Source organism: Dendropsophus ebraccatus, chromosome 15 (assembly GCF_027789765.1).
Source record: "Dendropsophus ebraccatus isolate aDenEbr1 chromosome 15, aDenEbr1.pat, whole genome shotgun sequence".
Classification (NCBI taxonomy): Eukaryota; Metazoa; Chordata; class Amphibia; order Anura; family Hylidae; genus Dendropsophus; species Dendropsophus ebraccatus.
Window position 1 is genome coordinate 54,128,703 of NC_091468.1, and position 17,269 is coordinate 54,145,971.

Genomic DNA, 17,269 nt, shown 5'->3' on the forward strand with positions numbered 1-17,269 from the left:
AGTCCAACCTGCCCCGGTGTCTTACCAACAATGTCAGGCCCAGCGCTCTCAGACTGTCCTCCATTTTGTGAGCCTGGGTGAATGGAGCCACAGTGGGCAGAGGCTCCTCCAGACCATCAGGGAGGAGATATATGAATGGCTGACCCAAGGTCAACTGACGGTGGGAAGTGGTGTAGCCGACAATGGGAGGAACCTTTCTCTGCAGTGCAGCAGGGAGGGCTGAGTCATACACCTTGTATGGCACATGTGATAAACCTCATAGTGCACAGGTTTGTTCGAACATGTCCTGCCAATTGTTGATCCCTTTTAAGGACGCAACTCTGTGAAAAGGCATCATCCCACATCCCATTAGCTCACTCGTCCGTGTTCTTGAAAGTGGGGTGAACAACATAATCAGCGAGGATTCCCAGGCCACCACTCCAAGGCTCAGCATCTTTCTCCTCCATGAATAGTCTGTTCTCAATCATACTGGCCTGAGTTCAATCAGGTACTGCCTCCTCCTCCTCCTCAAATAGTCTGTTCTTAATCATACTGGGCTGGATGCAATCAAGTGCTACTGCCTACTCCTCCTCCTTCTCCTCCTCCTCCTCCTCCATCAATTGTCTGTTCTCCACCACACTGGGTCCAATACAGTACTATTACTGCTGCTGGTTCCACTGTCAAATGTCTGTTTTCCACCCTACTGGGTCCAAGGAACTTTGTGTCCTATGTCCCGTGTAATCACTTCCACCTTGGCTAATTTTTTTCACTATTTTTACTCTTTGATTTTTTCCACTTTTTTCATTGTAATAGCAACTGCAACTAAACGAAACCATACCCTATCAGACTCCCACTATTATAGCTGCAATTATTCAGCTTTTATTGCAAGGTTCGTTTTAGGTTCGGTTCGTACGGATCCGAGCTTAACAAAAGTTTGCCGGATCGAACTGAACAAAACTTTTCAAAAGTTCGCTCATTCCGAATCTTTGGTATAAAATTTACTGCAATGAAACTGTAATGTCTGTGAATATAACATCAGAAAAAAAATCTAGTGCTGCTTTAGGCCATGTTCACACAATGTGTTGATTTAATTAAGAACGGCCATTCTTTGAATGACCATTGTTTAATTAAATTAAAACAATCCAATTAATTTCAATAGGACACAATAGTGTACACACACTGTATACACTACGGCTGTTGTTCACTGCAGCCACGGAAATAATTGACATGTCTATTTTGTATGGCCGCAGTTTGATGAACAACAGCTGTAGAAAATAGTCTGTGCACACAGTGTATAGTACAGCTGCCGGCTATACTTGACACTGTGGTCAATGGTTAAAGTGGTAGTGCGGCGCAAAAAAATTATTCACAGAATAACACACATTACAAAGTTATACAACTTTGTAATGTATGTTATGTCTGTGAATTGCCCCCTTCCCCGTGTCCCACCACCCCCGCCCGTGTACACGGAAGTGGGTGATGCATTATACATTACCTTATCCGTGTCGAGGCAGTCCGCCATCTTGTGCCAAACATCATCTTCGGACAGATGGCCGAATCCCTGACGCCCGTCCCCCCTCCGCCGCGTCACAACGGTGCTCAGCCGCGATTGGCTGAGCACAGTTATGCTTAGCCAATCGCGGCTGAGCGGCTGATGACGCTTTCTGTGAATAATTTTTTAGCGGCGCACTACCCCTTTAATTGAAATGCGGGCACTTCCAAAGGTGCCCGCAACCCAAAAAGTTAAAGCGTAACTGTCATTTCAGGGTCATTTTTTTTAAAAACATTAAATATCAACAGTACAAGCGATTTTAAGATACTCTGTAATCTATATACCTCTGTAATTTATAAACCAAAAGAGTTTCCTTCTGTACTATAAAAGCAATCTCCCAGCCTCCCCCCTCACATCAAATGAAGCAGGATCTCTGTCTCCATTATGTGGCTATGGAGAGGGGAGGGGCTGTTAGGAGTGACTGAGCACTAAGCAGTCTTGCACAGCACAACACCCTGCAATCTTCTCTCAGTAAGTTCATAGATAAGCACTGACCTTTCTGACACCTGAATCCAGCGTTTTAGGTGCCCAGTGAGTCTACAGACAGCTGACCTTCATGTCACCTCTTCCTGCTCCCTCATCTCCCTCGGCCCCTCCCCCCTTCATAGGCTTACAATGGAGAGAGCAGAGCCCGTCTTCACTGGCTTCTCTGTAATGAAGACGTGTTTGCCTGATAATGCACAGATAAGAAGTCAGGGGGGGAGGCTGGGAGATTGCTTCTTGAGTACAGAAGGAGGCTTTTTTGGCTGATAAAACCTATTACAGAGTTTCTTAAAATCGCTTATACTACTGATTTCTGCAATAAAAAAAAAAATATGACAGTTACACTTTAACCTCTTAAGGACCCATGACGTACCGGCACGTCATGGATCACTGTCACTTAAGGACCCATGACGTACCGGTACGTCGGCCCTTTAAATGGGCGCCGCGCGAAATCGCGCGGCGCTCCGGTAAAGATGGCTGCTGATTCTATCAGCAGCCATCTTCATGTGTCACGTAGGGGGCAGTTTCCCTGCCCCCCGTGACGACGATCGCTGTGATTGGCAGATGACTTGTCATCTGCCAATCACAGCGATTTGCTGCATTTCCGGGACCGGACCCCGGCACAGAGCTGTAATTGGTGCTGTACGAGACAGCACCAATCACAGCTGTCCCTGGGCATCATCTGCCCGTGGGTGCCGGCCCCCCATCGCCCGTGATTGGCCGGCTGCCACCAGCCGGCCAGTCACAGGCGATCCACACTACTACCCCCATCATCACCTTCTCTGCTTGCTAAGAATATGCAGCAGAGAAGGTGATGATGGGGGTGGTGAGTCCTGTGCCCGGCGCCCGATGCGGTCCTGGAGTTTGCCGGGCGCCGGGTGCCTCCGCCCCCCGTGCTGCCTCCTCCTCCGGTAACAGGGAGATGATAATCTATCTCCCTGTTACTGGAGGAGGAGGCAGCTCGGGGGGAGGAGGCACCCGGCACACTGCAGGACCGCACCGGGTGCTTCCTCCTCCTTCCCCCGTCCTTTCCGCTCCCTCCCCCCTTGGGATACCTCCGGCGGCGACCTCCGGCATCCTCCTCCTGCCAGTCCCCCGCCCCCTCCGTCCCGGCAGCCCCCCTCCCCTCTGACTTGGCAGCCCCCCCCTCCCCTCTGTCCTGGCAGGCCCTCCCCCCTGTCGTGGCAGCACCCCCCCCTATCCTGCCAGCACCCCCCCTGTCCTGCCAGCGCCCCCCCCCCTGTCCTGCCAGCGCCCCCCCTCCGTCCTGCCAGCGCCCCCCCTCCGTCCTGCCAGCGCCCACCTCTGTCCTGCCAGCGCCCCCCTCTGTCCTGCCAGCGCCCACCTCTGTCCTGCCAGCGCCCCCCTCTGTCCTGCCAGTGCCACCCTCTGTCCTGCCAGCGCCCCCCTCTGTCCTGCCAGCGCCCCCCTCTGTCCTGCCAGCCCCCCTTCTGTTGTGCCAGCCCCCCTTATGTCGTGCCCCCCCCTCCGTCCTGTCAGCCCCCCTTCCGTCCTGCCGCCCCCCTCCGTCCTGTCAGCCCCCCTCCGTCCTGCTGCCCCCCCTCCGTCCTGCCAGCCCCCCGTCCGTCGTGCCAGCCCCCCCTCCGTCGTGCCAGCCCACCCCCCTCCGTCGTGCCAGCCCACCCCCCTCTGTCCTGCCAGCCCACCCCCCTCTGTCCTGCCAGCCCACCCCCCTCCGTCCTGCCACCCCCTCTTTCCTCCCACCCTCTCCCCTCCGACCTGCCACCCTCCCTTCTTACCCTCTCTCCCCTGCCACCCTCTCCTCTTACCCTCTCTCCTCTCTCCTCCGTCCTGCAGCTCCTCTCCCCTCCTCTGCCACCCTCCCCTCTTACTCTCTCTCCCCTGCCACCCTCTCCTCTTACCCTCTCTCCTCTCCCCTCCATCCTGCCACCCTCTTCGCTGCCACCCTCTCCTCCTACCCTCTTTGCTCTCCCCTCCGTCCTGCCGCCCCTCTCCCCTCCGTCCTGCCGCCCCTCTCCCCTCCGTCCTGCCGCCCCTCTCCCCTCCCCTGCCACCCTCTCCTCTTAGCCTCTCCGCTGCCACCTTCCCCTCCTAAAAAACACACACGAATAAAATGTAAAAAAAAGTACATAAAACACTAACACTTACACGTGTAAAAGCATAACACTTACACACCCCTCTAAGGACGCCTTCACACACACCGGATCCGCAGGGGATTTCACGCTGCGGATTCGCAGCGAAATCCACTGCAGATCCAGCGCCAGTGCATCCCTATGAGAATACATACACGCAGCAGGAATGACATCCCGCTGCGTGTATGTAAGTTAACCCCCCAATGCCGGAGCATACAGCACCTCCTCCCCGCTCTGGTTTGCTTCGGGGGTTCTCAGCAGGACGTCGCGCCCAGCCAATCAGTAGCTGCGGTGGGGCAGCTCACTGATTGGCTGCGCCGGGAGCCCCGGAGCAAGCTGGAGCGGGGAGGAGGTAGTATGCTCCGGCCAGCGGGATGTCAATCATAGGGATGCACTGACGCTGGATCCGCAGTGTGCGGATCCGGTGTGTGTGAAGGCATCCTACAGAAAAAAAAAATGGCCCACAGGTTTTTCTCGGCTGAAGAGGCATTCGCCTGGATTGCCCCCGATACTGAGACAACCAGTGAGGGAGATGAGGGAGATCCCTCGTTTCCTCTTCTTCCTCATCGTCATCACCATTTAGTGATGACAAGCCCCCAAGGCGCTGCCCCACAAGCCCCCCCAAGTGACCCCACCCCGTACGAACCACAGATTCCTCAGTTCGTTAGGGTCACTTGTTGGGGGTTTCCTCTGTTTTGACAGAACGGGGGCTCTGAGAGCCCTTCGTCCTCCATTCTGGCCAAATCCAGCTTCCAAAATCCAAATTGCGCTCCTTCCCTTTGGAGGCTTTCTGTGCTCCGGCTTTGCACTTTGTGTCCCCATGTGGGGTACTCCTGTAATCGGGGGAAAGTGCTCTACATGATTAGGGGTTCATTTTTTCTTTTAACCCCTTGTGAATATGAAAAATTCAAAGTTACATCAACGTTTTAGTGTAAAAAAATAAATTTTTCATTGTCACAGCACATTGTTCCACATTTGTGCCTGTCACCAGTGGGGTCCATATGCTCACTACACCCCTTGTTACATTCCTTGAGGGGTGTAGTTTCCATAATGGGGTCACTTGTGGGGGGTTTCTAATTTTTTGGCAGCACGGGCACTCTGCGAACCCGACATGGCCTCCATCCTCCATTCCAGCCTCTAAATGGCGCTCTGTCCCTTTGGTGGTTTGCCCTGTGCCCACATGGCACATTATGTCCACATGTGGGGTATTTTCGTACTCAGGGGACATTACCCTACACGTTTTGTGTTTATTTGCTCTTTCAACCCCTTGTGGAAATGAAAAAATCAAGGCTAGACCAACATTTAGTGTAAAAAAATCTACATTTTTACACTAAATCATTGATCTAGTCTTTATTTTTTCATATTCACAAGGGGTTAAAAGATAAAGAAAAACACGAAATGTGTAGAACAATTTCCCCTGAGTACGGAAATACCCATCATGTGGACATAAAGCGCCATGCGGGTGCAGGGTAAGCCTCCGAAGGGAAGGAGCGCCATTTGGCTAGAATGGATGATGAATGCCATATCGCATTTACAAAGGCCCTGTGTTGCCAAGACATTGAAAACCCCCCAGAAGTGACCCCATTCTGGAAACTGCACCCCTCAAGGAACCTAACAAGGGGTGCAGTGAGCATATGGACCCCTCAATGACTGGCACATTTGTGCTGTGAAAATGAAAAAACGAAATTTTTCACTTTCACGTCACATTGTTCCACATTTATGCCCGTCACCAGTGGGGTCCATATGCTCACTGAACCCCTTGTTAGATTCCTTGAGGGGTGTAGTTTCCAGAATGGGGTCACTTGTGGGGGTTTACCACTGTCCTGGCAGCACGAGGGTCTTTGTAAATGCGACATGGCCCTTGAAATCTATTCCAGACAAATGCAGCCTCCAAAAGCCAAATGGCGCTCTTTCCCTTCGGAGGCCCGTATTGCGGCCGCATGGCGCTTTATGTCCACATGTGGGGTATTTCCGTACTCGGGACAAACTGCTCTACACGTTTTGTGTTTTTTTTTCTCTTTTAAACCCTTGTGAAAATGAAAAATTCCCGGCTAGGCCAATGTTTAAATGTAAAAAATGTAATTTTTACACAACATCATTGATCTAGTTTTGACGTTTCTCATTTACACAAGGGGTTAAAAGAGAAGAAACAAAACAAAACATGTAGAGAAATTTCCCCCGAGTACGGAAATACCCCCCATGTGGACTTAAGGCGCTATGCGGCCGCAAGACGAGCCTCCAATGGGAAGAAGCGCCATTTAGCTTTTTGGGGCTGGATTTGGGTAGAATGGATTTCGAGGGGCCATGTTGCATTTAAAAACTCCCTGTGCTGCCAAGGCAGTGAAAACCCCCCACAAGTGGCCCCATTATGGAAACTACACCCCTCAGGGAATGTAACAAGGGATGTAGTGAGCATATGGACCCCACTGTTGATGGGCAAAAATGTGGAACAATATGGCGTGAAAATGAAATATTACATTTTTTACACTATAATGTTGGTCTAGCCTTGAATTTTTCATTTTCACAAGGGGTTAAAAGAGAAAAAAACACATAAAATGTGTAGAGCATTTTCCCCTGAGTCCGTAAATACCCCACATGTGGACATAAAGCGCCATGTGGGCGCAGGGCAAGCCTCCGAAGGGAAGGAGCGCCATTTGGTTTTTGAGGCTGGATTTGGCCAGAATGGATGATGAACACCATGTCGCATTTACAGAGCCCTTGTGCTGCCAAAACACTGGAAACCCCCCACAAGTGACCCCATTCTGGAAACTGCACCCCTCAAGGAATCTAACAAGGGGTGCAGTGAGGATAGGGACCCCTGGATGACGGGCACATTTGTGCCTTGAAAGTGAAAAAAATGAAAATTTTCACTTTCACGTCACATTGTTCCACATTTGTGCCCTTCACCAGTGGGATCCATATGCTCACTGCCCCCCTTGTTAGATTCCTTGAGGGGTGTAGTTTCCAGAATGGGGTCACATGTGAGGAGTTTCCAGTGTTTTGGCAGCACGATTGCTTTGTAAATGCGACGTGGCCCTTGAAATCCATTCCAGTGAAATTCAGCTTCCAAAGGCCAATTGGCGCTCCTTCCCTTTGGAGGCTCGTCCTGCGCCCGCTTGGCACTTTATGTCCACATGTGGGGTATTTCCGTACTCGGGAGAAATTGCGCTACATGTTTTGTGCATTTTTTTCCTTTTATCCCTTTGTGGAAATGAAAAATTGAAGGCTAGAACAACATTTCAGTATAAAGAAATAATTTTTGTTTTTTCACGCCACATTGTTCTGAAAATCTGTGAAGAACCTGTGGGGTCCAGATGCTCACCGCACCCCTTGTTACATTCCTTGAGGGGTGTAGTTTTCTAAATGGTGTCCCATTAGGGGTGTTTCTTATGTTTTGGCACCCCAGAGCCTCTGCCAACCTGAAGTGGTACAGTCTGAAATGACCAAATATAACGAAGGCGTTGAAATTCACTAGACGCTCCTTTATATCTGAGGCTTGTGGTTGCGTCAAATAGCGCAATAGGGCCACATATGGGGTATTTCTATAAACTGCAGAAATGGGGCAATCAATATTGGGGTGCATTTCTCTGTTAATAGGTTTACAATTATGAAAGATATTGGATTACAATAAAATCTCTGCACAGAAAATGTAAATTTTCAAATTTCTTACACACTTAGCTTTTATTTCTGTGACTCCCCTAAAGGGTTAAAAAACTTTCTGGATGTGATTTTGCAGAGTTTGGGGGGTGCAGTTTCTGAAATTGGGTGCTTTGTGGGGCTTTCTAACATACAGTCCTCTCAAATACACTTTACTGGGTTCACACTACGTATATTTCAGTCAGTATTGTGGTCCTCATATTGCAACCAAAACCAGGAGTGGATTAAAAACACAGAAAGCTTCTGTTCACACAATGTTGAAATTGAGTGGATGGCCGCCATATAACAGTAAATAACGGCCATTATTTCAATACAACAGCCATTGTTTTAAAATAACAGCAAATATTTGCCATTAAATGGCAGCCATCCACTCAATTTCAACATTGTGTGAACATAGCCTTTCTGTGTTTTTAATCCACTCCTGGTTTTGGTTGCAATATGAGGACCACAATACTGACTGAAATATACGAAGTGTGAACCCAGCCACATGTACAACCTGAACAGGTCCCTAAAAATATCTGATTTTGAAATTTTACTGAAAATTTGGAAATTTGCTGCTTATGTTTTACGCTTTCTATTGTCTAAAAAAAATGAAATATAGTTTAATAAATGCCGCCAACATAAAGTAGACATGTTGCTAATGCTATTTAATATATAATTTATGTGGCATAACCATTTTCTGTATAAGCAGAAAAGTTTTAAAGTTGGAAAAATGCATTTTTTCACAATTTTTCATGTTATTTTGTTTTTTTTCATAAAGATTTGTTCTAAGTATCGACTTCAATTTACAAGAAATGTGAAGTACAATATGTCACGAGAAAACAATCTCAGAATCAGCCGGATAGGTTAAAGCATCCCGAAGTTATTAATGAATAAAGTGACACTGGTCATATTCATAAAATTTGCTCCGGTCCTTAAGGCCATTTCAGGCCCGGTCCTTAAGGGGTTAAGGGTATAAACCCACACACCGTATACGCAGCAGATATTATTTAGATTTAGATTATTTAGATCTAATCTGCTGCGAGTTTGCTGTGAGTTTGCTGCATATCGCAGCAGTAAATACGCTGCATATACGGTGTGTGGGTTTATACCCTAAAAGATAATGCTTCTATGGCCAATACTGCAGTATCGACAGTAGGAACATACTTCATGCCAGCCTGTCCCTGGGCTGTAGTACAATGGGCATTGTGTGAACATTGTGTGAACATAGCCTTAAAAAGGAGACAGAGTGCCCCCTTTTAAAGAAATTGTGGCACAAAACAACCCTTTTCCACATGCCCTAAATAGGTCTTCCAAGAGTGGTTCTTGCTCTGGAAGGGGTTTTTGAGCCTCGGGAAAAAAAAAAATTCTTAAAAGGAAGCTGCTTGAAAAAGATGTGTGCTCACTTGTGTTTTGATGAAGATGGCCTTATCTCGTATAACATAGTTGCCCCTTCATTTGAAACGGTTTCTGTTGAAATGTCCCATACTTTTTAATACATCAAAACACACACATATATATATATATATATATATATATATATATATATATATATTATAGTTATTAACCCCTTCATGTCAGCAATACGTAGATATACGTTCCTAGTGCACATACCCCATGCAGTAGGAATGTATACATACGTTCCTGACGTGAGAGGAGATTGATGTGTGTGCCTGTCATTAACTCCTTAAACACCGCAATCTATTGCAATCGCGGCGTTTAAGGTACTCCGTGACAGGACAAGTTCACTCACCTCCATCCTGTAGGATCAGCGTTCCATGTATAGAGTCTGGTCTCAGGCAGGCTTTATGCATAGGTCGCCAATAACACTGATCTATGCTATGGCATAGCATAGATCAGTATATGCAATCGATTGATTGTGTGTTTTACAGTGAAAACAAGTGTTTAAAAAAATGTGTAGTAATAGAAAAAGTTTTAAAAAGTATTAAAAAACACATTATAAACCCCCTCAATAAAATTTTAATACACCTCCTTGCCTATTATAAAAACATGAAAAATAAATTAATAAACATATTATAAATCTTAGCGTGCGGAATTGTCCGATCTATTAAAATTATTATTTATTATTAACAATATTGTTCCTGCACGGTGAACCGCGTAAATGGAAGAGGGAAAAAAACACCAAGTTTGCAGATTTTTTATAAATTTTATATCAGGAAAAAAATTATTAAAAAGCAATCAAAAATTTTCTGTTACACCTATATGATATCAATTAAAACTATAGATCATGGCGCAAAAAATGACACCCAACCAGCCCTGTAGGTAAAAAAAAAAAAAAGCACTATGGCTCTTAGAAGGCGGTTAGGAACATTGCTTTAATTTGACCTGGACATCCGTCCACCAATGACCTTGGTCTTGGTAAAGGCGTAAAAGAGTTGGTTAACCACTTAGACATGTCTTTAAAGTGTCAGTTTCAATGCAAAAAACTTTTGACATCATAAAGACATGTCAAAAGTTTTGATCAGACTGGGTCTGAGTGTTCAGACCAGTACTAACTGAGAGAACAAGCCGGGAGAAGTCAAGCTGTTAGAGTGGAGTCGGGCTCTATCAACTCAGAGCAGAGAGTGAACACGCTGCAGCACAGTCTTCTCCCGGCTCGTTCTCCCAATCGGTACAGGTGTGAACACTCAGACTAGGACTGATCAAAACTTTTAACATATCTCTATGACATGTCAAAAGTTTTTGTAACGGCAGTGACACTTTAAGGATAAACTCCATGTTAGTTGAGTATTTTAGTGGTCACGTCACGAGTATTAATTGCTTTAGCAAATACAGTAAATATAGTTTTTCTTTCAAGGACTCCCTTGTGTATTTGAGGGTGTTATATATATCCTTTAAGAGCAGAATAGTTAATCACCAGCGTGATGCTACACGGTGTAAATAGAATCTCTTTGTTAAATAGACCTTTAAGTTAGAACTCCAGCAGTAGAAAGCTTTTATTAGTAAATGAAATCGGCAGGAAACCCATTGTGGGGATATTGTTTACATCCTCATTGTGCCTAATGGTGAAGAAACGGCCGGCCTATACTTAGCGGTCATATTATTGAAACATAAAGGATTTGGGTTGTTGGAACATTTTATGATTTCTAATTAATTTCCTAGAAATTCGAAGTCTTACTGTAAAAATTTGCAAAATGAATCTCCCTCTCCAGAGTTTTATTGCTAAAGCCACAGGGGCTGTAGAGGCCATTAGCCCCATACTTACTGCTTAAATGAAGAGTTAATATTCTCCAGATTTCCAGTAACACAGATTTCCAAGCCTAGCAGAGAGCCAAATGTGGAGATTCTGCCTGAGTACGTTTCACAAAGTCAATTGATTATTCAGATCATTTGTTCTGCTTCAGTGTCCTACTGCTCTAACATGGTCGTAGAGGCTTTAAGACTTACGTTTGAGTGGAACTGTATTACAAGTCAATATTTTTGTGCTTCTTCTACTGCTTTGTTCTACACCTCATTCTCAATGTCTATTTCTTTGAAAGCATTTGACTTGGCAAAAAAAAAACTACTTATGTTTGTAAGCGGTAATCTGGAAATATGCACTGCAATCTCAGGTTCTTCATACATTTTCAGACCTTCTGATATGCAGTTGGCAACCTGCTCCGTTTCTCATGAGGGATTGTCCCTCCCAGTAATACATATTAGATGTGAGTCCTATGTCCAGGTTACTGCTGTATTCCCTGACTCTCTAGCAGAAACTATCTTGGTTACGCTTTTCATTCAATTCAATCTATGGTCTGAAGCTATACACTATGTGTGATCTGCCCCTCCTGAACACTTGGATGCTTACTTTTTTGATCAGTCATGTAAAATCTCCCTGCTGCTATTTTTCACCCTGTAGGAAGAGAGAAATGGAGGCCATCACAGCTATGTATGTCTGAAGTAGCAGGACGGATCATCAACTGTGTGTAGCAAACTGTGTAGACTGTAGACTTTAGAAAGTGTCTGAAAGCAAATGTACCATCAGTACATCCCTTGTTTTTCTTTACATTATTCGGTTGGCCCTGGCGTGGGGATCCTAATGGCGTGGTCCTTTTTAAAAACCGCTCTTGGTTCCCATGCTAGCTGCCAATATTCCTTCCCCTCTGTGACGCGGCCCAGTTAATTCTAATGGAGGCGTGATTGTAACTTTATTTGCATTAGTTTGATTTTGACATGTTTATTAGGCCTAGCCTATATAATTTACATTTTTTTTTTTTTACATATTTGAATCCAGGTGTACTTTTTACCCATGTGGGTTTTAAGGCAGATAACAGTTGGCCATGATGTATCCAAAGTAGATATATCACGTATTATCTTCCAAACTGATAGCGAACAGGTTGGTTAAGCATTACATTCTAAATCTCTTTCCCAAGACTTCTGGGAATAGATCCAAAACAGATGTTGTTTTTACTGTGATTTTGTCACTTTGTTGTTGCCCATGTGTACCACAAGCAGCCGACTAAAAAAGAGTATACAATTTTTTTTTTACAGATTTTTAATTTCTTTTAGGAAAAGCAAAATTAGCAAAAGCATGGCAATACTCTGTAATTGTTTATTACAGTAATGTAGAAGAGGAATAACATGGCTGGATCAGACCCGATACAATTATATCCTCCTCTGATGACTAGTCCCAGTATCACAAAGCTTCGGCTGCCCAGGCATGATGGGAATTGTAGTTTTGCAACTGCTGGGGGGGCCGAAGGTTCCCCCTCCATGCACTAGACTAAAACAACACATAGGGGGGGATTTATCAAAGGGTGTAAAATTTAGACTGGTGCAAACTGGCTTCAGCAACCAATCACAGCTCCTCTTTCCTTTCACCAGAGCTGGAAGCTGAGCTGTGATTGGTTGCTGTGGGCAGTTTGCACCACTCTTAATTTTACACCCTTTGATAAATCTTCTCCATAGTCTAAAAATAGAGAACATATACAGAAATAAAGTACAAATGTAATGTAAAGTCCGATGACATAATAAACATGCATCATCAGCAAGACCATGTCACATAAGGCTTCATATGGTGTATAACACCATCCGTTTTGTGACCCGGCCGGGTCACAGAACGGCCAGTGTTACTGAAGATTAACCCGGCCAATAATGCAGTACTGGCCGGAAAATCTTCATTTCTGGTGAATTCGGATGTGAGTGCACCCGTGTGCATCCACATCCCAATTCACTGCTGCACACAATGGAGCGTGCGGCCAGAGCCACTCTCAGTAATATATCTATTGGAAATAAGTCATGAATACTGTATATTACATAATAGCAGCAAATGTATAGCAGCAATGCAGTGTAAAACAAAATATGAATAGATAACACCTATATGTTACTTCCTAGTCCCGATTGACAACTATGAATTGCCCTACCCACTAGCAGCTACAACATATTGCACAGTTTTCTGAATTGCACATACCCCATCCTGGGACCTATTGTCACAGTGTGCACAAGGATCCTTAATTAAAAATAAAAAAAAAACAGTGTTATGAGTATAAGGACCCCCAAAAGCATACACTCACACATGATCGGTGTCCTGGCTCCTCCACTCCACACCTCAAAATGAAGCATTTTTTAATCTAATTATTGTGATGAGTATTTATGGGGTTTATGCAGGTTTAGTGTTTGAGATTGGACCCTAATTTGGATGTTAAAGAGGTTATCCAGCACTACAAAAACATGGCCACTTTCCCCCCTACTCCAGTTTGGGTGGGGTTTTGAAACTCAGTTCCATTGAAATAAATGGAGCTTAATTGCAAACTGCACCTGAACTGGAGACAACAGTAGGGGGAAAAGTGGCCATGTTTTTGTAGCGCTGCATAACCCCTTTAAAATATATCCAGTGGTAATGTTCTAATATAGGTTATATGATCCTTTGGATAGTTCATCATTATATTTTCCCAGGAAAACCCCTTTAAATCCTCTAAAATGTGTTCATCTGATTCCAAAGCCTGCTAAATTGTTACCTAAAGCCAGTCAGGAGATAGAAAAAAACTTTGGTTTAGTCCTGGGTCTTAAAACTTTAAGCAGTTTAGCTTTTTTTGCTTGGCAGATCAAAAGTTCTATATAGTAAAGAACTAAACCGATGAATACATGAAGTATAATAAAGTATAGATACATCTTCCTGTATATAATGCCTAGTACTGAGGATATTCTTTTATCAATATACAAATATAATAAGACCCAACAGGCAGTGCCCATAGCATTTTGCTGTGACATATTTATTTGGATCCTCTGCTTTTTTATATAATAACATCCTTAATCCTGCTTAATCCGACTTCCTTTCTGGTTAGAGATCCAGTGTGCACAGCGCAGCTCTCAAATAAGCCAGCAAAAAATAAAATGTCATATCCATGATCTGAAGAGGAGTGCATGGAAGTATGTCATTTATCATGCCGTGCTTCTGCAATCATTATAACTATATTATGGAAAATGACCATCAGCCACTCTGTAATGTCATTTTATAACTAGAGATGAATAGGGACGGAGTTTTTCTTTTAGCGTGCACAACATTACATTGTAGACAGGCTAGGCAGAGGGTAAAGCAATCCCTAACATACAATGACCATAAAAATAAAACAGGAAAAAACAAGGGCACCGGCGCCTCGTGTCTTATTGTGGCAGGCTCAGATTAGACCAAGAGTGAACAATTGCACTCACCTAATAGCCCCTTGGGCTGTAAGCATATCACCCCACTGGGGTATCCAGGAATCCGTATGGAGATGGTAGCGAAGGAACCTAAGGACTGCAGCCAGATGTATCGAGAACGGGATACTCCCAATCAGGGGCCCGTATTAGAGTAAATAGAAAAAGAAAAAATTCCGATACTTGTAGACAGCGCTGTCCCAGAGAACATCCAAGGCTTACACCGAATTAGTGAAAAATAATAGTATATTTATTTGTAAAAGCACAAGGTTTACGCGTTTCAGGAGTTACATAGTCTCCCTTCATCAGAACAGTGCATAAGTTATAGTCCGATAGTGTTGTGGTTTAAATGGGAGAAAAGAGCCCGCCAAAACCGCCCATTTTCCAACGGGGAGGGGGGGGGGGGGAAAGGGAGAGGAGGGGCATAGAAAACATGTAGAAATAACAAATCCAGAGGATAAAATAAACATGATAGACCAACATAGTCTTAAACATAATATCATTAGTCTTTAAGTATATTACTCTCATGCTGAACGGAGCTCAACTTCAGTGCGGCTCCAACTTAAGCCCGGATCTTCAGTGCGGCTCCAGCATTAACCCGAATCAGTGGATCTATTTGCATACGTAAACTGCGTACGCCAATTGCGTAAATCTCGGGAATCTTTAGAAAGAGAATCCCCATAGCGCCATAGCGCTGTACAAAATAGGAGGGACTTGACCTCAAGAACTACGTGCCTATACGGGGGAGGAGCCTACAAACCCTGGCCAATCAGTCACTCCGAAGGAGGAGGACCAAACTGTCATGACAACAGTAAACTAAAAGCTAAATGGGGAGTATTAGGGCCCGGTCCGGACTGCCCGTGGGGGATCATGTTACCCGGAAAGATCTGAACTGCAGGAATGGCAGGGTAAGTAACCATGCCACACAGGGCAACGGAGACCACAGGTCCGAGTCCGGCTGCAACACGCCGTCAGTGAGATTGAACGTTCAGTAAGAAATACAGATTGTAACTAGCTTATATCACACATCATAAAGAGAGATACATAATCTAACTAGCTAGAGTAATTATATATAATGTTTAGGAGCTAGTTACACACATAATAAATAAAAATACATATAGTAACTAGCTAAAAATAGACACTGTTACTATATGAATTTAACTATAACCACCATAAAAGGGAGCTAGTTTCACACACAATGAATATAGATATAGATTATAACTACCTAAAGATAAAATTTTTTAAAAATAGTAATAGTGGCTAAGTTATTAAAAACGGTGTTATAAATAAAATATTCCCCAAAGTATCTATTGGCATACATTTTCTATATATTCGTTTAGACCTTCAGGTATCAGTGTTTTTAGTTTATAAATCCAATAGTTCTCACGTCTCTTAAGCTTTTGAGTAGTACAGTGAAGGAAGAGAACTTGGAATTATTACAATCAGCAGCATGTCTAGAGACGCTATGTAATTGAAAACCACGTTCAACGTTAGACCTATGTTTATTAATTCTCACACGAAGGGCTTGGGTGGTACGCCCCACGTACTGAATCCCACAAGAACAAGTGATTAAATAGACCACAAATGAGGAGCTGCAAGACATAAGGGATTTAATATTGAATGATTCGCCAGACACCCTAGAGCTAAAATTGGTAGTTTTGTTGGCAATATTAGTGCAACATTTGCACTTACTGACCCCACACCTGAAGCTACCCCTAGTGTTAGTGAGGAAGCCCCCATCCACACCCCCTTTCTTCTTAATAGACTTAAGTCTGCTCGGGGCTAATATATTCTTCAAACTTGCTGCTCGTCTAAAAGTAACCCCGGGGCGGGCGGGTAAGATATCCCTTAAAAATGGATCTCGCTGAAGTACGTGCCAGTGTTTGGCAAGGATGGATCTAATATTAGCATTATCCGATGTAAAAGTCGTAATAAAATTTAGATTAAAATCTTTGGCTGTATTCTCATTCTTCTTTCCTGGTAAAAGGCACTGATGTTGACTAAGGCCGGCTGCTTTGATCCTCGAGTTAGTGACTAATGAACGTGGATATTTTTTAGCTAGAAACCTCTTAGTAAGAACTCTACTCTGGTCTCTGAAATCTTCTAGTCTAGTGCAGTCAAAAGCTTAAGAGACGTGAGAACTATTGGATTTATAAACTAAAAACACTGATACCTGAAGGTCTAAACGAATATATAGAAAATGTATGCCAATAGATACTTTGGGGAATATTTTATTTATAACACCGTTTTTAATAACTTAGCCACTATTACTATTTTTAAAAAATTTTATCTTTAGGTAGTTATAATCTATATCTATATTCATTGTGTGTGAAACTAGCTCCCTTTTATGGTGGTTATAGTTAAATTCATATAGTAACAGTGTCTATTTTTAGCTAGTTACTATATGTATTTTTATTTATTATGTGTGTAACTAGCTCCTAAACATTATATATAATTACTCTAGCTAGTTAGATTATGTATCTCTCTTTATGATGTGTGATATAAGCTAGTTACAATCTGTATTTCTTACTGAACGTTCAATCTCACTGACGGCGTGTTGCAGCCGGACTCGGACCTGTGGTCTCCGTTGCCCTGTGTGGCATGGTTACTTACCCTGCCATTCCTGCAGTTCAGATCTTTCCGGGTAACATGATCCCCCACGGGCAGTCCGGACCGGGCCCTAATACTCCCCATTTAGCTTTTAGTTTACTGTTGTCATGACAGTTTGGTCCTCCTCCTTCGGAGTGACTGATTGGCCAGGGTTTGTAGGCTCCTCCCCCGTATAGGCACGTAGTTCTTGAGGTCAAGTCCCTCCTATTTTGTACAGCGCTATGGCGCTATGGGGATTCTCTTTCTAAAGATTCCCGAG

General features: G+C 44.2%; 1 protein-coding gene across 1 annotated transcript in view; it reads left to right on the plus strand.

Moving 5' to 3' along the window:
* The window catches only part of PCSK2 (proprotein convertase subtilisin/kexin type 2), a 138,915-nt gene that overhangs the window by 62,841 nt on the left and 58,805 nt on the right, over positions 1 to 17,269 (plus strand). The window lies entirely within an intron of this gene.